This window comes from Budorcas taxicolor, chromosome 3 (assembly GCF_023091745.1).
Source record: "Budorcas taxicolor isolate Tak-1 chromosome 3, Takin1.1, whole genome shotgun sequence".
Classification (NCBI taxonomy): Eukaryota; Metazoa; Chordata; class Mammalia; order Artiodactyla; family Bovidae; genus Budorcas; species Budorcas taxicolor.
This window is the reverse complement of record NC_068912.1, coordinates 32,030,173-32,053,519: the sequence shown is the minus strand read 5'-3', so window position 1 is coordinate 32,053,519 and position 23,347 is coordinate 32,030,173. Positions and strand designations below refer to the sequence as shown.

Here is a 23,347-nt window from a genome sequence, read left to right as displayed (position 1 = left end):
GGATCTGACCTCCCCCATCACCTCTCTCAACCTACTACTGCTCTGTGGCTAGCTGATTACACTCAGCCATACTAGCCTTTTTTGTTGGTCCTGCAACATGCCAGGCTAACCGTGTACAGCCGAGGTTCTTTCAGCTTGGTAAGACTCCCATCCCTTTCCTCTCCCCTCCCGAGGTATTTGCTAGGCTTATTCCTTCGTGTCATACGTGTATGTGCTTATAGGGCTCCTCTGAGGGGCAATACTTGGCCATCTATGAAGTCATCCTATTTCTGGTTTTATTTTTCTTCACTCGACTTCTCACTTTCTGAAATTTTTATCTGTTTGTTGTCTCTTCTCAACCACTAGAATGCAAGCTCCATAAAGGCCTTTCAGTTCAGTTCAGTTCAGTTCAGTCCAGTCGCTCAGTCGTGTCCGACTGTTTGCGACCCCATGAATCATAGCACGCCCGCCTCCCTGTCCATCACCAACTCCTCGAGTTCACTCAGACTCACGTTCATTGAGTCAATGATGGCATCCAGCCATCTCATCCTCTGTCGTCCCCCTCTCCTCCTGCCCCCAATCCCCCCCAGCATCAGAGTCTTTTGTCAACTCTTGGCATGAGGTGGCCAAAGTACTGGAGTTTCAGCTTTAGCATCATTCCTTCCAAAGAAATCCCAGGGTTGATCTCCTTCAGAATGGACTGGTTGGATCTCCTTGCAGTCCAAGGGACTCTCAAGAGTCTTCTCCAACACCACAGTTCAAAAGCATCAATTCTTCGGCGCTCAGCTTCCTTCACAGTCCAACTCTCGTATCCATACATGACCACTGGAAAAACCATAGCCTTGACTAGACAGACCTTTGTTGGCAAAGTAATGTCTCTGCTTTTCAAGATGCTATCTAGGTTGGTCATAACTTTTCTTCCAAGAAGTAAGCTTCTTTTAATTTACTTCCATTATTCTCTGCGCCTAGGACAGTGCCTGGCACCTACTAGATACTCAATTAGTACTTGTCAAATGGTCGTATTCCCTCCAAAATTCTTCTCCTCCTGAATCTTCGAACCATTTCTCATTTCATTTCCGGCCTCCCCACTCCGTCACTCAGCCCAAGCTAAAAGCCGAAGCTCCCCCACTCCTCCCCCGCGGCGTTCTGAGCTCTTCCACCTCTTTCCTGCGCGGCCCCTTTAAGCGGACTCCGGAAAGCCGCGGGGAAGGCGGGGCCGAAATCTTGCCGACGCCGACTCGAAGGGGCGGGGCGGAACTTGGGGGCGGGGCTTGCGTGCTGCGTGCGTGCGCGTTCTGGAGGCTCCGCCGCCGCTGCTCTCGAGGCCGCTACCGCCGCCGTCGCCGCGTAGAGCCGGAGCAGGAGCCACGGCCGAGAGGAGGGAGGAGGAGGAGGAGGAGGTGGAGGAGGTGCCGGACCGGGGGGGGTGAGTGAGGGGCGGGGAGCCGGAGCCGGCCCCAGAGGGAGCGAGGGGCGCGGGTCGGACGAGTCCGGGCCGAGGCGGCTCCTGTCGCCGGTCAGTCCCCTGGCTCCCCCTTCCTCCTCCGTGTTCCCTCGGTGTCCGGGGCGGCGGCCCGGGGGCCTGGCCGGCGGGAGGGGCCAGGACTCGGGGAGGCCCGGCCGCCGCCACCGGGGCCGGAGCCAACCACGCCCGCGGACCGAGCCGGTCGACTGTGGCTGGGCCTACGGGAGAGGGACGGGAGGGGCCCGGGCCGGGTGTGGGAGAGAAAGAGGACATTGTGTCCCCCACCCTCCAACTCCCCGAGGTGTCATGGCACAAGCCCATTTCCCTCGCCATCTCCCCGGACACAGTGCCCTCGCCCCTTGCTGCCTGAGAGGGGTACTAGATTGGACATCGCTTCGTTTTTCTTGCTTGTACCCTGACTAGGGTCAGCTCTTCTTTCAAACCCAGTTCACCCTTTGGGGGGCACGCGAAGAAGAGAGTTGGAGGGTTGGGTGAATTTTCTGACCTCCCTTGACTGCTGGAGAAGTGTGGGTAGACGGGAGCGGTGCCCTTTCTGTGTTCACTTGTCAGGGTTCGGGATCTCGCATTTCTTCATTCCCCTAGTGCACAGAGCTGACATCTTTACACCCCACTCCACCTCTCAGCCCCTTTCCCGCCCTCTGTCCCCCACGTCTTCCGTAACATGCCATGTGTTCGCCTTTTCGGCGTTGCCTTTCTTGGGTCTCTGCTTCTTCCCTGAATTTTGTTAGGGAAGAGGTCACCGTGTGATTTTTGTCTGCCTTCAGGCTGGGACTGGTAGGAGTGTCTTTTTGCCCCCTTGTTCAGGAAGTTAAGGACGGTGTCCTCAGCTGAATTGTGTAATTTACTGCTATGGGGAAAAGACGAGGGGAAGACATCAACTCACAGGGCTAAGAAGCAGAGTTTAGGGGACCTTTCGACCTCTTGGAAAAAGAACTTGCGTTCTGGAGTCATTCCGTTTGGGGAGAGAAGACCATTCTGTCACTGCTTTGAAGGAAGTGGGGTATAAAAAGAAAGGGAATAACAGGGCAGGAGGTTAATGGGTCACAGCCGTACAGGTGGCCACAGTTTTCTGTTTTCTGGGTTTGAGATGATTCTTTTTGTTTTTATCACAGTAAGAGTAAAGTATCAGCGCTAGGTTTTAACGTGAAGCTCCTACCTTCAAAAGAATGCTGAAGGGCAGTCTCAGAAGGGATGCTGCTGGAAACAGGATTTGGAAACTTTATTTTGGTTTCCTGTCACAGTGTGTGGGGGTGGGCACACGTGTGTGTAGTTTTTCTTTTCTTTTGATGTAACTGATATCTGTGGATATTTTGACATAATAAGCACTAAATCAGGCCCTGAGCTCCTTTCTGTCTGTATTATGATTTTCTATACCACTTTCTGTTTGAAATTATATTTGTGTTCGCTGGATTTCTTTTTAGTCTGGTGTTTCAGTGAATCTTGTTTCCTATGTATTTTGAATTATGTACTACAAAATATGGTTAAGTGTAAGGTGCTCAAAATCACACCATGCCCGGCACATGGTAGGCACTTGATATTTCTTGAATGAAATGTGTTATTGCAAAGATGTGTCTGGTTTTATATATTTTCTATCCTTTGAGAGGTAACTCAAATTAGATTTCTCTTCACTTCCAACATACAAAATACTGATTATTAACCTTTTCTGGGCCACTGACACCTTTGAGAGTATAATGAAATGCACATATAGACTCTCTCCTCAGGAAAGAAGTAATAGACATTTAGGTACAGAATTTTACATCTTCAGGGACTCTCTAAAGCCAACCATGTGTGCTTGTCTCAAATGTAAACTCTGAGTATTATTCAGTTCTATATTAAAACTGTTCAGAAGGCTTCGTTCACCTTCTGTGTGACCTCAAGCATGTGTATCTACCCTCACAGACTTATTTGGGTCTTTGGGAACAAAGATTTTAAGACTGATTGTTATTAACAGTTTTGTGGGAAAAGTTCTCATAATATTTCTAAACAGATGGCTTTGAGGGAGATAAGATTGTCATAGTCACTACTGACAGCTTAAAATCGTAATCACAACTGACTTAGATTTTTTGTTTAACTCCTTAGCAATATGATCAGCACTTAAAAGTGTTCACAGATCATTTTTCCTATTCTCTTGCAAGTTTGTTTATATGCATGTTTTTTTGTGTAGTTAATAATTATTGTATCAGTATTCAGTATCTGTTTAACAAGTGCTTTTTAAATGCCTATTATGTGAATAAAACAAAGTCCTTGCTATCATGGAGTTCATATACTAAACAGGAGAGATGGGCCATAACCATATAAATACAGAATAAGTCAGATGGTAAGAAATACACAGAGAGTAAGGTGGGGTTAGAGGATACAGAGAGTGGCAAGGAAGGGTAGCCAGGGAAGACATGATGCTGGAGTAGAGACCTGAAGAAAGTGAGGAATTCATGCTCTCTAGGGGAAGAAGATAACAGGCAGAGACCACTCAGTGTACTTGGCCTTTTGGAGAAGGCCAGTAAGCAGGAGGGAAAATGAGAGAACTTGAGATTAGAGAAGTGGCCGAGGCCGCTGTAAAGCCTGTAGGCAATGGTCAGAACTTTGAATTTTACTTTGAATGAAATGGGAAACCACTGGAGGGTTTTGGGTAGAAGAGAGAACTCTTCTGACTAAAGTCTGTGGGAACTGTTCTGGCTGCTGTGTGGAAGTTAACTTGGGGAAGGCAGCAGGGAGTGGAAGCAGGAAGACCGATTAGGAGGTTAACGTTCATTTTAAACCTTTTTGCATGGTTGCAAATTAGTCTGTCTACCTGCCCTTGGGCATATAGATACTTTCCTTTTCCCCTTATTGAAAATAACAATGAAATGAACACTTTTGTGTATTCAACATTTTCTTTCTTTTTGAATATTTCCTTGGAATTTATTTCCAGAAGGACTGCTAAATCGAAGTATATAAATACACTTGTCTTCTCGGTGTATCTATTAATTCCTTCAGAGTAGTTTGTGCTAAAGTGACAGCCACAGTTGTTGATCTGAAGTTTCATGCAGTGTCACTTGAGTGAATATTACTTAATACTTGAACAATTTGAATTATAAAAAGAGACCTTTTAGGTCATTAGGTTGAATTTTCCAGTAGCTAGCTCACATGAGTTCATAATGTTTGTTCAACTGTCTCTTTAACATTTTAATAACAGGGTGCTAATTGTTGGGGATAACAGTTGAATTAGACAGGGTCTCTGCCCTCAGGAAGTTTTATATTATGTAATAATTTGTGATCTCATAGTTAAATAACTTAAAATCTTGCCAGTGTTTACTGTTACTCAAGAACTTTGTTAGTATATAGTTGGTGATCTTTTATAAAGAATAGATATCCCAGTTAAGCACCTAATTTTTCATATTAATTCTTTTTTCTTATAAAAGGACTTTTCAGTGGTATCAGCGATTAGTTTAATTTCTGTTTTGTATGTCTTTAGAATCTTAAATCTCTGATAGCCTCATGTTTGGAGAAGGAAATGGCAACCCACTCCAGTGTTCTTGCCTGGAGAATCCCAGGGACGGGGGAGCCTGGTGGGCTGCCGTCTCTGGGGTCGCACAGAGTCGGACACGACTGAAGCGACTTAGCAGCAGCAGCAGCAGCAGCCTCCTTATTTTGTTCTTTGCAGTAAATTATGCAACTAGCAGTTAGTTGAAGACTCTCATAGTTGAATTTTTAAATTGTTGTAATTCTTTATAAGTTATTCAAAACATAGAGACTATTGTTTCTGTTAAGTCAATATTGCCTCTTTGAAATTTTATTTAGATTATGAGGAAGGATGATATCAGTCTGTTTTAATAGAATTATACCACTGTGATGGCATTGCTAAGCAATTCAGAAGTCTAAAAGGTTTGATTTGACATGAGCAGAAACTCCAGCATCTATAAAGTGAGTGGGCTGAGCCAATGGAGTTTACCTGCAAGCACCGAGCACTGTGTCTCACACATGCTAGGGACCCAGCAAATGTCTATTGAACCTCATATAACCTCTAAGGTCCCAGTTCTAAAATTCTCATTTTAGAAGGTCAATAAAAATATCTTGTATAAAGCATTTATATCTTAATGTTGTGGTGAGTTTAAAATTGTGAACATAGACTTACTTCCTCCTAATGTTCCTTCAGATTGAACTCATCAATTTTAAAAAGAGTTATGGCATATTGCCAAGCCATATACTGCTATATGACTTAATGCCAAATTCGTATATTATGGAAATGATTACTGCTTAAAATAAAGATACTTAAACTTTCTTATGTTACTGAGACAGATGAAGGGTCCATTTTTTTCCCTTTTGTGTGTGTCTGAAATTTGGAGATTACAAATGGTAGTTTTTGTGCTTTTCACTTTCATATACAGAGAAAGTATTGGCCATTTTACATGTTGAATTTTTGTAATAGTGGTTATAAGTATGCAATGAAGGTTCACACACGCTCTCTCCAATCCCGTTTGCATTCAGTTTTGAGATGACTGATTAGGAGAGCAGTTTGTTTCAAAGTTAAAAGATCCAGATTAGTATTGAACCTATAAACTTAGTTTATCACAATGTTCTGATCCGTTAAGCAGTTCAGCAGAGAACTGTGCCTTGTTCTCATTTCCACTTGAAAATAGGCCTTGTAGAGGTAAAAGGTGCAAAGGAAATTGTGTATGATGGTTAAGGTGGAGTTGAGATAGTGTACTTTTGTTAAGCGGTCTAAAAACCATCCTTTTATTATAATTTTCAGAAGTACATGATATACACATGGAGGATTAAATATATTCTATGAAATTATTTTCAATTGTTAGACTAATGGCTTTTTTTAAAGTTCTGATGACTTATTTAGGCTGTATAAATTTAGATTAGATAAATCTGGAAAAGAAGATTTCTTTGCATATCCAGTTTTTCCAGGGATAGAGATAGTTTCCTATCTCCACCCTATTTATTTAGTTCACATTGATAGAGAGTGGTTCAAAGTGTGGAATGGTAAAATTAACCAAATTTAGGATTATATGCATAATTCTATGTCTGGTTTCAGAATATATTTAAATTAGGCTATACCTCATAAGGTTAGGAATGTACTAAACTACACATAACTGATAAAAGACACTGTTGGATTAATTAAAACTTGAGATGACTTACTTTGAATTCACAAATACATATGTGTGCCTGTAACATGCATGGTTGTTTGCAGTGCTATGTTACACTCACTCAGAACTGTAGCTAGGTTATCAGTGACAAAAGTATATACTCACTCAGAACTGTAGCTTAGTTATCAGTGACAGAAGTATATACTCACTCAGAACTGTAGCTTAGTTATCAGTGACAAAAGTATAAAGTTGAAGAGACACAAAGAACTGTTTCTTTGGACAAAGCCCAGATGCCACTTATATAAGATTCTAAGTTAGTAGTAGTAGGAATTCTTATTGCAGACTGAACATTTCAGATCTGTCAAATGTGTGATCCAGAGAGTAAATTCATTCACTACTTTTCATGATATTTTTAAATTCATAGGATCATTCTGTTCTAGACAAGTATTGTATAGAATATTAAGCAAGCAACCTTAACTTAATTATTTTAGCAGCTGACATTTAACACTAATCTTTGGGTTTTATGTAGTTTTCAGTGTCTATCCCAAATCATTGGTGTCTTTTAAGCTACCTTTTAGATTTCATTGTGTAGTTGTGGAAATATTGCATAATTTCATTAATAGATTTCAGATTCAGTCATTGAACAGATGTTTCAGTGACCCAGTATTAAGCTGTTTGATGGAAACTGAGACGTGGGGCTGTAGTTTCTACTCTAGTATTATAGTCTAGTAATGTATTTTGTTTGCCAGAACCTGACATATGTTTTATAAATAAATGTTGTGTTTTCATGATTGATTAAAAATAGAATGATACTCATTTTCTAAGTAAAATCTTTGTGATATTTTAATTCTCTTTCAGTTGTTAACAACTATTTCTGTGGTCTTATTTTCTAACAGCTTTTTAGTATTTGAGCAAACCAGTCTCCCATCGGTTAAAATATACAGTAAAATAAGAACTGCTTGTTCAACTGCCTGTTTTACTTCTGTTGGTCTTTTTTTTCCCAAGTTGCTTTTCTGCATATATCCTACTTTGTAGGTAAGTTTTTTCCTGGTTCAGCTAAGTTTTAATTCTAATGTTTAATGTGAGACGTTTGGGAGGGTTTTTTTTTGTTTTTTTGGAAGGACAGCTTAATATTTTTTCTACAATGATTAAAATCATCCTGTGCCACTGAAGTGAACTATCCACTAAAAGATAGTAGTCAAATGCATCAGTGTGCATTTTTAGTGATGTTGTTGGTAGTTTGCCAGATTTATTTTCAAGTTCCTCCCAGACCTAACTGTGATGTGCTTATAAGGCAACAACAGTATATTTAGTTAATTTGTGAAATGAGAATAGTTTTTCTGGTTTTTCCATTTTGCATGTTTTGAGTTAGGATTAATTGGACATTTATTATCCTCAATAGGCATACAATAAAACAGTTCATTTAACTGTGGTCTTTCTGCTGGAGTATTGGCTGACTTTTAGATAGCCTTGTGTGATTTCATGAGTACTACTGAGTTTTGGATGACATTCTTTACACAGTCTAAAAGTACAACTAAGCCTAATGAAAGCTGGAAAGAAAACGAGTTTGATGCTTTCTTTGCAGTAGGAAGTGTAGTTTCTAGTCCAAGCAATATGCCCTTGTTTGTTTCAGGGGCATATTTCAGGGGTTATAAATTGCTTAAACCTTTTTTTCTTGTTTAAGCTAATTCATGTTCATTGTGGTGGCAAATTTTGACAAGAGCGTAAATGTAAAGAAGAAATTGAAGATTACTCATAAACCTATCGCCCAGAGATAATTTCTACAAACATTTCAATTTACTTTTTTTGGTTCTTCTCCTTTCTTACTTCTTTTCAATTAAAAAAAAAAAAAAACCTCTGAAATTATACTTCTGTAAATGTGGTTTTGCTCCTGCTTTTATCTCTGAACAGGTTATTGTTCTCCTAGTGTGGGACTTTTAGGTTGATCTTTATAATACTACTATTTTAAATAACACTGAGATACACATTTTTGTACATTTATACTTGATTGCATCTCTCTCTCTTTTTTTTTTTAATTTTCCTTTAGGGTAGATTCCCAGAAGTGGAATAACTGGATCAAAGGGTGGTTACCCTGTGTATGAATGTGTGTCTCACTGCACCTTCAATGGCATTGAGTAGGTCAGTTTTTACAACCTTTGCCAATATGATAGATACCAATTACAGTTCTTGGGGGGTGATCACAAAATCCTCATATTATTAATAATCTGTAAAAACATCAAAGGGTATGATTATTAATTTGCAGTCATCTTTGAAAAAGTTGCTTAGAATGAATTTCTTTGAAAATATTTTAGTAAAAGTAATCTTTGTGACAAAAAAGATGTTCCTTGACATTACAATTTCAGTATTGTTCTTCTCTTGAAAAGAAATAGTATTTAATCTTCTCCCTTTACTAAAATAACAAGCGTGAGAAGGCTTATTTTATAGTGTGTAAGTAGAAATATGTAAAACTAAATTATTTCAGATAGAGGAGAGGGATAGTCACATGATTCAGACTTTAAAAAACCCTCAAACTACACAACTTAGTGTTTAGAGCAATAGCTGTAGAGTTAAGCAGCCTGTATTGAAATCCTTGCTTTGCCACTTATTCAGTGTATGATTTGAGGCAACTTACTGAGTATACAGTTTGAGGATATCTACTAAATATATAGTTTGATGGTTTTGAGCTTTGGGTTTCTCATCTGTAAAAGGAGAATAATAATACCTACTTTATAGGATGGTTGAGAGGATTAGAAATACTGTTTAAGACTGCTGAGCGCATAGTAGGCATTTAATAAAAGCTGCCAGTTGTTGGGTTTGAAAATTTGGCGGGTGGGCAGGAGGAGAAGGGGACGACAGAGAATGAGATGGCTGGATGGCATCACTGACTCGATGGACGTGAATCTGAGTGAACTCCGGGAGTTGGTGATGGACAGGGAGGCCTGGTGGGCTGCAATTCATGGGGTCGCAAAGAGTCGGACACGACTGAGCGACTGAACTGAACTGAACTTGCTGGGTGGGGCAGAACATATCTTTTGTATGTCCTTATTTACATAAATAAATGCAGAGATGCGAAGGGGCCTTGAGCAGTGGCAGCTGAGAGGGAGTGCAGGGCATTCTTTGTGCGGTAGGAATGACATGAGCCAAGATAGAAGGTTCAGGGCAAGTTGGAGGACAGAAGATTGATTTGACAGAAGCCTCGGCTTGTGTAATTAGAAAATAATGGCAGTAAGGGCATAAAGATTGATCGGGACTATGGAAGTCATTGAGTGCTAGGTTGAGAAGTATAGGCTTTATGCGGGAGCACAGGAAGTTTTGATATGAGGAATAAGATCCGATCAGACCATTCATCTTTTGAAAATGAATCTAGATGCAGAGTACAGAATGAATTGAGGAAGAAAGAGACTGAAGACAGGGAGACTGGTTTAAACACACAGGAGCATTTAATCTCCTTTTACTAAAATAAACATGAGAGGTAAGCCAAGATCTGAGAGTTTAACAGAAAACAAGAGGAAAGGTTAGGGGGGCGTTGCTGGGAATCAACCATTGTGAAGATCTCTAGATCTTCAGAGATATCCAGTTTAGAGATGAAATTCAAAAGAAAGAATCTGAGTCTAATGAATAGGCTACATAGAGTTAGGTGTGTAACCTTTGAGAGAAAATAGGACTCTTTGGTTGTACACTGTGTTGTTGCTGAGTTTTTAATTGGTTTGATTGGTTTGATTGGTAAAAGATTCCTGTTTTTTATCAGTAAAAAGCATATGTTTATGCTATTTCTTTGACAAATATATAGTCTACAGAAATTTACTTATCTAGCATTTTGAGTTGGTAGCTAACAGAGAATCCTCACTTTTAGACATATTTCTGGAGAAGGCGATGGCACCCCACTCCAGTACTCTTGCCTGGAAAATCCCATGGACGGAGGAGCCTGGTGGGCTGCAGTCCAGAGGGTTGCGAAGAGTCGGGCATGACTGAGCGACTTCACTTTCACTTTTCACTTTCATGGATTGGAGAAGGAAATGGCAAGCCACTCCAGTGTTCTTGCCTGGAGAATCCCAGGGTTGGGGGAGCCTGGTGGGCTGCCGTCTATGGGGTCGCACAGAGTTGGACACGGCTGATGCGACTTAGCAGCAGCAGCAGCTGGAGGTATTATCTTAGAATAGGGCTTCCATGGTGGCTCAGATGATAGAGTCTGCCTGCAGTGTGGGAAATCCGGGTTTGATTCCTGGGTTGGGAAGATCCTCTGGAGAAGGAAATGGTAACCCACTCCAGTATTATTATTGCCTGGAGAATTCCATGGACAGAGGAGCCTGGCAGGTTACATACAGTCTGTGGGGTTGCAAAGAATACGACACAATTAAGCAGCTTGACTTTCTTTCTATCTTAAAATACTTAACTGTAAGGTAAAATTCTCCTATATGTGGTTTTCCAGCTTTCATAAACGTAAATGGACTTTAGAAACATCAGTTTTGAGAGCAGAAGTGATGAAAAGTGAAATATAGCTTCTTAAGCAGCTTATAATGTTGAAGACAGTGAAATATGGAACAGCAAAAAATAGGAAATTAAGTACATGATCTTTAGAAAAAATAACGCTTTCAGTACTTCTTAATTTCTTAATTAAAAAAAAAAGAGCAAATGCTGTTCTTAGTCGTTCTGGTACCTGCTTCTAGCTCTGTGCTAGCTGTGCTTTCCACTTGGTTGAATACTATGTAAGCAAGTTAGCCTAAAGATTGATATTAATATTTCTTTTTGACTGAGAGGTAAACTCACATAAGCTGTGAATTATCTGCTTACTGTCTCCTTTTATATTACCTTTTATATAAAAGAAGCAACCTCCAATTTTAAAAAAGTAAATACAGGCTTGTGTTACATTCAGGGTGTTGGCATTTTTTAAACCATTGAATTTTATACCTTTTCGTAATGTTTCTTTTAGTTTCCAAATATTTTCTAAACTCAGAAATAAAGTCATTATTATTTCTATTCACATCTCTCCGCTTTACAAGTATCCTTGAAAATATTTTTAAATTAATAAGCAAATGTAGCATATAGTATTGGGGATTTTATGTTTGCTTGTTTGTTTGTTTTCCACAAACACTTTTTTTCCTCATATAAGCCCAGATCTGGTGAACTGTGTGATTATTTCTTTTACTAGAGACTTCAGATAGTCAAAGCAGGGATTTAATGTCTCAAGCTATAAGATTCCAGTTGATTCTGTTTTGAATTGATTTGAAGATATTCATGTTTATCAACCAAAATCAGAACTACAGTGATTTTCCTCGGACTGATCACTCCTTTCCTTCCTTCCTTCTCTCCTGTCATAGCTGAGAACAGGATCTTCCCTGATTTGGGCCATGCTGACGCTGTCACTGTGATGTCAGCTATGGCTTCCCAGTCTGTACTTCTTACATTCTTAGAAGCATTCTTGTTTCTTGGCAGGAAAAATGTTATTATATTGAGTGGCTAGCAGCTCATGGTATATTATTATAAGAAAAGTCAGTTTTAAATGTCAGACTGCAATAAAGCTAAAATTAAAAAAAGAAAATTTACTCAGTTTTTGCATGAGGTGACCTATGAGGTTTGTGAAACATGAATAGATTTGCATATTTTTCTATCCCAAAGGATTGTCATAAAAGAAAATAAAGCCCACTGGTTGAATAGCTTATTGTGTATATTTCTTAACTCTTTTTTTAAATCAAAAGAACATTATTTCTTATTCCTTTTGAATAAGTTTTAAATGCTAAATAAGTTCTTAACAAAGAAATCATAACCTTCCCCAGAATAATCTTAAACACTTTGGCTGGTTAGCCAACAAATATTTATTGAGTGATTATTGGTTACCTGGTACTATTTTAGGAACTGGAGATAGGGCAATGAGTAGACTGCTTTTGTGGAATTCTTTATACCAGTGGGGTTTGGTGGTTTTGGAGAGAAACAGTAAATAAATAAGTGAACAGATAATTTAAGAGGTCACAGATGCTATGAAGAAGCCATAACAAGAAGAAATGATAGTGATGGAAGGGTTTAGATTGAGTGCTGAGGAAAAAATTCCCTGATGATATTTATTCTGACACCTCAGTCGCAAAAAGCCAGACATGTTATGATCTGCAAGAAAAGTTAACCAGACAAGAGGGCCAGTTGGTATAAAAGCCCTACAGTAGGAAGCAGCTAGTCATGGCTGAGAAGTGGTAAGCTGAGGGGAGACGGCTAGCTGAAGTTGGCAAGGGGCAGATCACATAAGGCTCTGGTGAAGCGTTTGGATTTTGCTTTTATGAAAGCAAAGGAAGTACACAGGATAGCACTACCTACCTTTATAGATAAATATGTACAACTTTTGATGTTGAAGATAGTGTTACTAATGAATCTGGCTTGAAACAAATCTGCAGGGTAACCAGTATTTTTCCAGATGTAGAAAATCACTAACTTATACATAAAATGTGTTTTCCCCAGGGGTCTGCAGAAATAGGAATGGATTCTTTTTAATGCTGCAAAAAAGCCTAGTATTTGCTCTCAGTAGACTTACACAGGTGCAATACTATGTATCTTTGGCCAGTAATTATATTAACTCAAATCTTTGGGACTAATTGCCACACTATCCTTACCATGCATTGTGGTGATTTGCAGGCTGTTAATGAAATGAAACATTGTGCTTATGCCTCAGGAACCCAGCATTGAGTTTCATTACTTTTTATGTCTTTGACAGTTTGAGAGTTCTTGTTAGCCATTATATATCTGGTTAATAAAATATCAGTGCATTTGATAGACAAAACTCTTTGAAGACCTGGAATCTGTGGAGAATAAAAGATTTTTCATAGTTAGTTAGGTTGAGAACTACTGTTAAATGTCCCAATTTCTAGAGAGACTTAGAAGGAAAAGGGAACTTTTTTTTTTGAAGGTAAAGCCCTTACATCCCATTTCATCTGTATATCAAATCTGTGAAATAAATATTGTACATTTTTTGAGGATGATGAAACCCAAATTATATATATGAAAATGTATAAACTGTTTAAAATTTTTATTTATTTGTTTTTGGCTGCACTGGGTCTTCATTGCTGTATGCTGGCTTTCTCCAATTGCGGCAAGTGGGAGCTACTCTCCTTTGGGGCGCGCAGGCTTCTCGTTGGGGTGGCTTCTCTTGTTGCAGAGCACGGGCTCTAGGTGTTCAGGCTTCAGTTGTGGCATGCAGGCTCAGTATCTGTGGCTTGTCGGCTCTAGAGTGCGGGCTCAGTAGTTGTGCACGGGCTTAGTTGCTCCACAGCACGTGGAATCTTCCCAGACCAGAGATCGCACCCATGTCCCATGCACTTGAAGGTGGATTCTTATCCACTGTGCCACCACAGAAGTCCCACAAACTCTTAATTGTAGAGGATAATGTCGACAGCAAACTTTGAGAAGAAAGGATCACAGCAGTACAAAGCACAAAACGAGAGGCCAGTAAATATTTGTGTCTTTCATGCACACATGGATGAATGAGTAGGCGAACGACAGAAGACTGCCTCTCCCTCTAATCTTCAGTGCAGCACGCGCTTTCTTCTAGATGAGTCTAGAAGACTGTTCAAAAATAACTGACTTCACCTGTGTTTCCTCTGCAAAACTTGCTTCCCCATGAGGCTTAAATTGCTTAAAATAAATCACACATTAAAAATTCTGAGAGAAATAAAGACCAGAAACCCAGAAAGTGTAATTTTCACTAAGATTCTGACTACTTGACTAGTCCCTAATGTTTTCAGCTTAAAGGAAATTTGCTCAAATTTTTCCATTCGTATTCAGGATATCATCTTCTTTTGGTTCTGTTTGCATCACTTAAATTTTAACTGTTTAAAAGTTTAGTTTTTTGAAATGAACAACAGTAATCAAACTGTTTATGCAGCCAACATGTGTTGTCCATCTAATCTCTGTTTCATTGTGGGGGAAGTATGTGTGTATTTCTGTCTTCTACTAGTATATCATTGGAGAAGGAAATGGCAACCCACTCCAGTGTTCTTGCCTGGAAAATCCCATGGACAGAGGAGCCTCGTGGGCTACAGTCCATGGGGTCTGAAAGAGTCAGACATGACTGAGCGACTAAACCACCTCCTCCACTAGTATATCATAGTGTGTGATTTGTTCAAAAATATGATCCAGTAATTTTGGGGCATTTAATGGTTAGTAGGGTTAAAAAAATTACATAATGGGACTTTTTTCTCCAACTGATATTAATACTCAGGCAGAACAGCAGTATGAGATCTAACGTTTCAAATAAATTAATATCTTATTAATTAAGTGTAGAGTACATTTCAATGATCTCACATGCAAGTAAAGTAATGCTCAAAATTCTCCAAGCCAGGCTTCGACAGTACATGAACCATGAACTTCCAGATGTTCCAGCTGGATTTAGAAAAGGCAGAAGAACCAGAGATCAAATTGCCATAATGCACTGGATCATTGAAAAAGCAAGAGAGTTCCAGAAAGACATCTACGTCTGCTTTATTGACTACGCCAAAGCCTTTGACTTTGTGGATCACAACAAACTGTGGAGAATTCTCGAGAGATGGGAATACCAGACCACCTGACCTGCCTCTTGAGAAAGCTGTATGCAGGGCAGGAAACAACAGTTAGAACTGGACATGGACCCACAGAGTTCCAAATCAAGAAAGGAGTACATCAAGGCTGTATATTGTCACCCTGCTTATTTAACTTCTGTGCAGAGTACATCATGAGAAACACTGGGATGGGTGAAGCACAAGCTGGAATCAAGATTTCTGGGAGAAATATCAATAACCTCAGATATGCAGATGACACCACCCTTATGGCAGAAAGCGAAGAAGAACTAAGGAGCCTCTTAATGAAAGTAAAAGAGGAGAGTGAAAAAGTTGGCTTAAAACTCAACATTCAGAACACTAAGATCATGGCACCTGGTCCCATCACTTCATGGCAAATAGATGGGGAAACAATGAAGACAGTGAGAGACTTTATTTTCTTGGGCTCCAAATCACTGCAGATGGTGACTATAACCATGAAATTCAAAGACACTTGCTTCTTGGAAGAAAAGTTATCTAGACAGCATATTAAAAAGCAGAGACATTACTTTGCCAGCAGAGGTCCATCTAGTCAAAGCGATGGTTTTTCCAGTGGTCATGTATGGATGTGAGAGTTGGACTAGAAAGAAAGCTGAGCACCAAAGAATTGATGCTTTTGAACTGTGGTGTTGGAGAAGACTCTTGAGAGTCCCTTGGACAGCAAGGCGATCCAACCAGTCCATCCTATCCTAAAGGAAATCAGTCCTGAATATTCATTGGAAGGACTGATGCAGAGGCTGAAGCTCCAATACTTTGGCCACCTGATGTGAAGAACTGACTCATTGGCAAAGACCCTGATGCTGGGAAGGATTGAAGGCGGGAGGAGAAGGGGACGACAGAGGATGAGATGGTTGGATGGCATCATCGACTCAATGGACATGAGTTTGAGTAAACTCTGGGAGTTGGTGATGGACAGGGAGGCCTGGCGTGCTGTAGTCCCTAGGGTCACAAAGAGTCAGACACACCTGAGCGACTGAACTGAGCTAAAGTGAACATTTAAATGAATTCTTAATAGGAATGGATACTTAAGAGATGAAAATAGTTGCTGATAATTGAGAGTTTGAAAGAAACTATTTTAGTGGAGGGTTGCGAAAGGGAAAGAATTCTAATACAGGGTTTTCTGTAAGGGAATGGATAACACATGGAAGTTGTTTTGCTGGACTGTGGAAAAGAAATTTATTTTCACCTAAAGAGAAAAGAAGGGAAATTGATGAAATGAGGGCTATTCGGAGATAAATTAACATTGAAGGGTAGAAAGAACACTTCAGGTTAAATATGGTGGCCTAGAGGGACCTTCTGAGAGGTTATGACGAATCTCACCATTTGTGGCAGTATCACTACTTCGTGCAGGATGGGATCTGTCTTGTTGGTTTGGGTCTGAAGTACAATAAACCTGGACAGAGTGAAGAGCCTTGTTTTTGTGAAGAATGGGACATATTTTTAAATTTGTTTCTAGTAGTTTGAGACTAAGGTTATAATATGACAGGTCTATAAAAGATAACTTGATGTGATATTTTGGTTCTTGGTATCCTCAGAGTGCTCTTTTTGGTTTTTGGGGGTTTGGGGGCTAGATTTCTGTATGAGTTTTCAACTGCTCTACTGTTACATTCTGCTGCTCTTTATTTTAATCATATAATCAAGTTTAGTAATGACATGTGTAACCCCTTGGCCTGAAATTTTCACACTTCAGAAAATTGTTTTGCATATAAAGTACAAGCAACAATTTGCCCTGTTGATGTGTATATCTAAAAGTTGGTATACTTGAAACTTTTATATATTGCTGAAGAATATTAGATTAATTTAAGAAAAACCATGGACAAGTGAGCTTGAGGGTGAATCTTATGTCTCAGACTCCCCTTTATTTGTTTAGATCTTCAGATACTAGGTTATTTCGATGATGTTTCTTTTATATCCATATGACAGATCTGGAACTTAAGTAACTCGTAACTGGAGAAATACTTCAGTTCAGTTCAGTCGCTCAGTCATGTCCGACTCTTTACGATCCCATGAATCACAGCACGCCAGGCCTCCCTGTCTATCACCAACTCCCGGAGTTCACTCAGATTCACGTCCATCGAGTCAGTGATGCCATCCAGCCATCTCATCCTCTCTCGTCCCCTTCTCCTCCTGCCCCCAGTCCCTCCCAGCATCAGAGTCTTTTCCAAGGAGTCAACTCTTCGCATGAGGTGGCCAAAGTATTGGAGTTTCATCTTCAACATCAGTCCTTCCAATATATACTCTTTAAAAGAAAAGTTCCCGTGCCTTTTGAATATGGAGTTTCACACCTGGGATGAACTTTGTGAAACATTCTTTTGAATTTTAAATAAATGGTAACTTCTTACTGCTATTTAAATATCATGGTTTTTACGTGGAAAAAGTGACAGCCTTATAGTTTAAGTACCAACCAAAATCTGCAGTTGAAGCCATTGCTAGGAGGGTGTTAGGTGATGAAGTCATCTGTCATTCCTGCTTTGCTTTAGACTTGCACTGCTGTCATCGGGAGGATAAGCTTGGGAGTGTGCCACCACTAGTGCCGTCTGCTTGTGTTGCCTGTAAGCAGTAGGCCGTAAGCATCGGATGTAAAGAATCATTGCTTTGTGGTGTTCCAGGCTGGCTCTGTTTAGGTTCAACTGGACTGGGCTGAGCTTGTGTCTACATGGGTTGTCACATTTTTGATCTTTGGCAACCATAACATTTCCATAACTATGTATGGAATACATAATATATGTATGTATTAATGCCTTCTGTGTGTTGGTGTGCTGAAGATGGACAAGTGAGGTTTTTTAGTAATGCAGAGAGTGCCTATTTAATGAGTAAAAAAATTTTTAAATGATTGTTTTTTTAAAGTATTCAAGTACTTGAAAAAGAGAGATGACTCTATGTGAAGGACCAACTGTCCCCCCCCCCCCCCACCTTGTGGTTAATTTTCACAATATAAGAAACTTTTTTTTTCAATCCTATAAGCCAGTGTTTTATAGAAAGTCAGTCATATAATGTGCTTCCCGGGTGGTGTGGTGGTAAAGAATCTGCCGATGCAGGAGACGTGGGTTCAGTCTCTTCAGTCAGGAAGATGCCCTGGAGTAGGAAATGGCAACCCATTCCAGTATTCTTGCCTGGAAAATTCCATAGACAGAGGAGCCTGGCAGGCTACAGGCCATGGGCTGGTAGAGTCAGATGCTCCTGAACGCCCATGTACATGCACACACACACAGTCACATAGCATTTGTCCACACCATTTAAAAAAAGACACTTTTGTTAAGAGAGAAAAAGTTGATTAACAGTGTTTATATAGTACGATTTCAGTTCTTATGTTTACAGGTTCCTATTGATATGTAGAATGTAGGTGAAAAGGAAACATCAAAAGGACCAAAGTTATCATGAAGTTGGAATTATAGGTGATTTTTATTTTTCTTTTTAATTTTAAATTTTATTTCCTGAATTTTATACACTGTTCATATATTTTATAATTGGGTTCTAAGATGAGTTCATTATAGAATATGAAATTGAATTTAATAAAGCTTTTAAAAATGAAGGTTCTTGGGGGATCAAATGAGTTAAAGTCTTTACAAATGAATTAAACAAATGTATTCCTGAGATGGAATTATGCGTAATGATAAAGTTTGTACTTTAAGGCAAATTTAAGTTCATTTTCTTGGTGTAGTGAGTGAGAAAAGAGGGAAAAGTACTGTACTATATTGTATGGTAACTTGGGAAAACTTTTGATGCTTCTCACTCAGGTTTGCCTTAGTTACATTCATTTGTATACTGTTTTATAGATGATTGTTAATCACAAGGAATAAGCTTATTTATATAAATGATATGCCACCTCTCACTTTGAATATTTGGTCATTTGATACTGCATTTGTGGTTAGGAGGCAAACAATCCATGGAAGTTTATATGTTAGTATCTACTAGCTGTTACTTCATTTCTTTATTTCTCGGTTGTTTTCATCTGTAGAATGGAAAAAGAGCAGTACCTATTTCTTAGACATGTTTAAAGATTAAATAAGTATGCCTGGCATACAGAAAGCTCTTAAATATTGCTGCCGTCATTATTACTACCACCAAAAGTTGGCATTGATGTCTGTAAGAAATTGGAGACAGTTGCTAGGGAATGAAGTAGTATCTTAATCCTTTGTGCCTATTTTGACTAACCAGTATATTCTTCTTTAGTTAAGTGGGACTATTGCCTGTACAGTTAGGTGAAGTGAAGTGAAGTCGCTCAGTCGTGTCCGACTCTTTGCGACCCCATAGACTGTAGCCTATCAGGCTCCACTGTCCATGGGATTTTCCAGGTAAGAGTGCTGGAGTGAGTTGCCATTTCCTTCTCCAGGGAATCTTCCCAACCCAGGAATCGAACCCGGGTCTCCTGCATTGTGGCCAGTTGCTTTACCGTCTGAGCCACCAGGGAATTCATTATTTATATACACAGTAAATCTTGGCATATGTGGTTTCACATTTTAAACCCAGACTATCTAGCGGGAGATTTTTAATTTGGGGTAGGCAAAATTTTGAATTCTGTATATTTCAAGGCTGACATGCCAAACACAATATTAACTGAAGAGAATTGAGTATAGCTGACAGCATCCTAGTTATTATTACCCAGCAGTGATTTTCGTTTTCTACTTGTTTACTAAACTTGTGTTTCTTTGTGAATGATACTGCCCTGCCTGAGAAGGCCAGTAGTTAATGCTGGGTTTTGCAGATTTTGCAGTCCGCAGGTTGCAAAGAGTCGGACACGACTGAGTGACTTCACTTTGCAGATTTAACTGAAATGACTATTTTAATAGCAAAATTTATGAATTTTGCTTATTTTTTTTTTAATATTCCTCACAATGCCTTTTACCCAGTGGAGATAATGGATAATAGGATATATATCTGTCTGGATTTCATATTTCCATAGAGTGGTATGATGATAGAATTGTGCTTCATTTAATAAAAGCTACTAGCCTCATCCCTAGAAATGTTGATTTTATTATCATATCTGCAGTATGGTCAAGGAACCTTGTGATCCCAGATGATTCTGATGCAATACTCTTTCAATTTCTTTTTCGCTTATAATTTCTTTTTTTAGGTCTAGCTCTTAAAAGAGTTAATTATCCTTGATTTCACTGATTTTTCATTGCTGCGTGTGGGTTTTCTCTAGTAGTTACAGCAAGCAGAAGCTACTCTCTGGCTGTTGTGGCTCGGGCGTCTCGTTCCGGTGGCTTCTCTTGTTGCTGAGCACCGGCCCTCGGGTGCTCAGGCTTCAGGGGTTGCGGCTTCCAGGCTCTCGAGCACAGGCTCAATAGTTGTGGCCTAAGGGCTTAGTCGGTGGCTCGGATGGTAAAGAATCTGCCTGCAATACAGAAGACTATGGTTCAGTCCCTGGGTGGAGAAGATCCTCTGGAGAAGGGCATTGGCTACCCACTTCGGTATTCTTACCTGGAGAATTCCATAGACAGAGGAACCTGGCAGGTACAGTCCATGGGATTGCAAAGTGAAAAAAAGTGAAAGTTGCTCAGTCCTGTTCGACTCTTTACCACCATGTGGACTGTAGGTCCATGGAATTCTCCAGGCCAGAATACTGGAGTGGGTAGCCTTTCCCTTCTCCAGGGGATCTTCCCCACCTAGGAATTGAACCGGGGTCTCCTGCGTTACAGGCGGATTCTTTACCAACCGAGTTTTCATGGGGTTGCAGAGAGTCCCACACAGCTGAGCAGCGAACACTTCCACTTCCACTTTCTTTCATGGGCTTTAGTTGCTCTGCCGCGTGTGGCACCTTCCCAGAGCAGGAATCAAACCCATGTCTCCTGCACTGGCAGGCGGATTCTTAACCACTGGGCCACTAAGGAAGTCCCTCTGTATTTTTATTTTAACATTGTGTGTTTAGAACTCTGTACTGTATTTTTGAAACTTTAAGACTATAGGAATAAACTTTATATTTACTAACAAAAATTAATGTTAACTTTTCATAGTATGTTCCTTTTCAGTAGTTCAGTCAGTGTACATATATTACTTATTCAGGCTCAAGTAATACCTAGTTCATTGTAGAAAAAAGTGAGAGTACCGATGAGATAGTTTCTTAGCCTTTCTTATCATTATCACTTGCTTCCCTCAGTCTAGTCTTTATATGTTTTTTCCTAATTGTTCCCCTCATGAAATTTTGATACCATGGGTATTCTGTATATTTGTTTATTTACTGTATGTTAATCTTTTTCTTTATACACTAAAAGGTAAAGATTTTTTTACCCCTTTAGGAGTGATATTGCCCTTGTTGGAATGAGTGCAATAAACTAAAAGGAAAATCACCCTTCATTTACCTCCCACCCTGTTAATGTTTACTAACATCTTGCCCAGTGGTTTTCAGTACATACCTTTTTTCCTTCAGAAAATGAAATCAGATGCATAATAGTTCATGCTCCTTTTAAAAAGTATATTGTGACATTTTTGTCAAGATGAATATATTTTAGTATTTATTGGATAAATAATAACAATAGATAGTAAATACTCTGTTATGTGAATTTGCCATCATTTAAAAATCTTATTCCCTATAGCTTTCAATATTTTATAATAAAAACTTTTTTGAATATCATTGTAGTTGAATTTCTCCAGGCATTCTTACTTATTTCCCTAGGATGAATTCCAAGAAATAGAATTATTTTATTCTGTATATCTTAATATTTTTGATATGTATAACTTAATGAAAGTTCCTTTCTCTAAGGACAGCCACTAGTAATATGAATATTTATCCAGCTTTTTCCTGTATATATTCTAACATAAATAGTTTATAAACTTGTATCTTTGTATCTTTTGAAAAAGATTAATAGGCTGAACTTTAACTGTGGCAAGTTGCTTTTTCTTTTTTGTCCAAGGCATTTTGGTCATCTTTTCATATGACTCTTGTAATTTATCTCATTTCTTTTTGGAGTATTTACTGAATTACTGTACACATTTATCCATTCTTCTGTTGAAGGGCCTTTTGTTTCCTGTTTTTTTGTGTGTGTGTGATTGTTTCTGGCATACGTATTTGTTTGCTTGTGTTTTTCTGTTTCATAAATTCCCATTTATGGTGGAATTGCTGGGTCATTTAAGAATTGAAATGGCATTATATGCTTGAGTCTCTTTAGGCTTTCTCTTTTTCATCTTTTATTTACCTACTCTGATGTTGGCACTAGATTTTCATTACTACACTTTATAGTGTTGTGCTCTTATGTCTGGAAATACTAAAGGTTTCTTTAATAGGCAGATGTGCTTCTGTATATTTTTCAGATTCTGAGTTACTGTTTTAAGTTTGGCTAAGTTTTCCTTTTTTTTTTTTTTTTTAAGAAGACAAGTAAATGTATTTTAACTAGAATAATACAAATTTTTGAGGACTCACATATTTAGGCTTGAGAACTTTCAGTGCCTGGCAATAATTCAGAATTCTGAAAGCACCTCTGAGTTGCACAGTGGACGAACAAGTTGTCATGCTGTGAGCTCTGTGGAAATACTTGGAACCACAGCATTCCTGTCCAGCATTTATTTTAATCTTTGGTTTATTGATTGAAATATCTTGGATATGTACTCTCTTTGTTATCTAACTTTTATTCCTTTTAAAAGGACATATAATATCTCTCTTTCTACATTTTTGGTAATGCCCTTGTTTTAAGTATCTCATAATATATGCTGTTTCTGCTTACATTTTTTCAGAAGTTTAGTTTCCTAAAGTTCAAAATACATGAGAATAGATCCATTAAACATTGTGAAAGAATTACGCTTTGGTTTTCAAAGTAGAAATGTTTTTAGGCTTTTAAGACATTTTTTTCTGAGATAGTTTCTCATTTAAATTTAACTGCTCACACCATTACCCAAATCTTTAAATGTTGTTTCTGACCCTACTTACTAACTGTAACCTAACTTTTTTCTTAAGACGTACTTTTGTTTTTTTCTTTTTTTTCCCCACTCTGGGCGTACCACATGGCTTGTGAACTCCATGCCCAGGGAACTCATGCCCTCAGCAGTGAAAGTGTGGGGTCCTAACCACTGGACTGCCAGGGAACTCCCTAAGACATTTTTGAGCGAAACTTTAAAACACTCTTAATGTTCTGGAAGACTTAGTTTACCTCTGTCAAGAAGAATCTCTTCTGAGAGTACCATGTTCACCACTACATTAAAAGTGAATGATAATGAATAGAATACATGATATTCAGTATTGGCCCCCTGATGTGAAGAGTTGGCTTTTTGGAAAAGACCCTGATGCTGGGAAAGATTGAGGACAGGAGGAGAAGGGGACGACA

At 39.1% G+C, this 23,347-nt stretch overlaps 1 protein-coding gene across 1 annotated transcript in view; it reads left to right on the top strand.

The window, feature by feature from the left end:
- Positions 1 to 1,478: 1,478 nt before the first annotated feature.
- The window catches only part of RAP1A (RAP1A, member of RAS oncogene family), a 78,955-nt gene continuing 57,086 nt past the window's right edge, over positions 1,479 to 23,347 (top strand). Inside the window, exon 1 of the mRNA XM_052636667.1 lies at positions 1,479 to 1,495. The gene's annotated coding sequence lies outside the window, so the exon portion shown is untranslated. The remainder of the gene's footprint in view (positions 1,496 to 23,347) is intronic.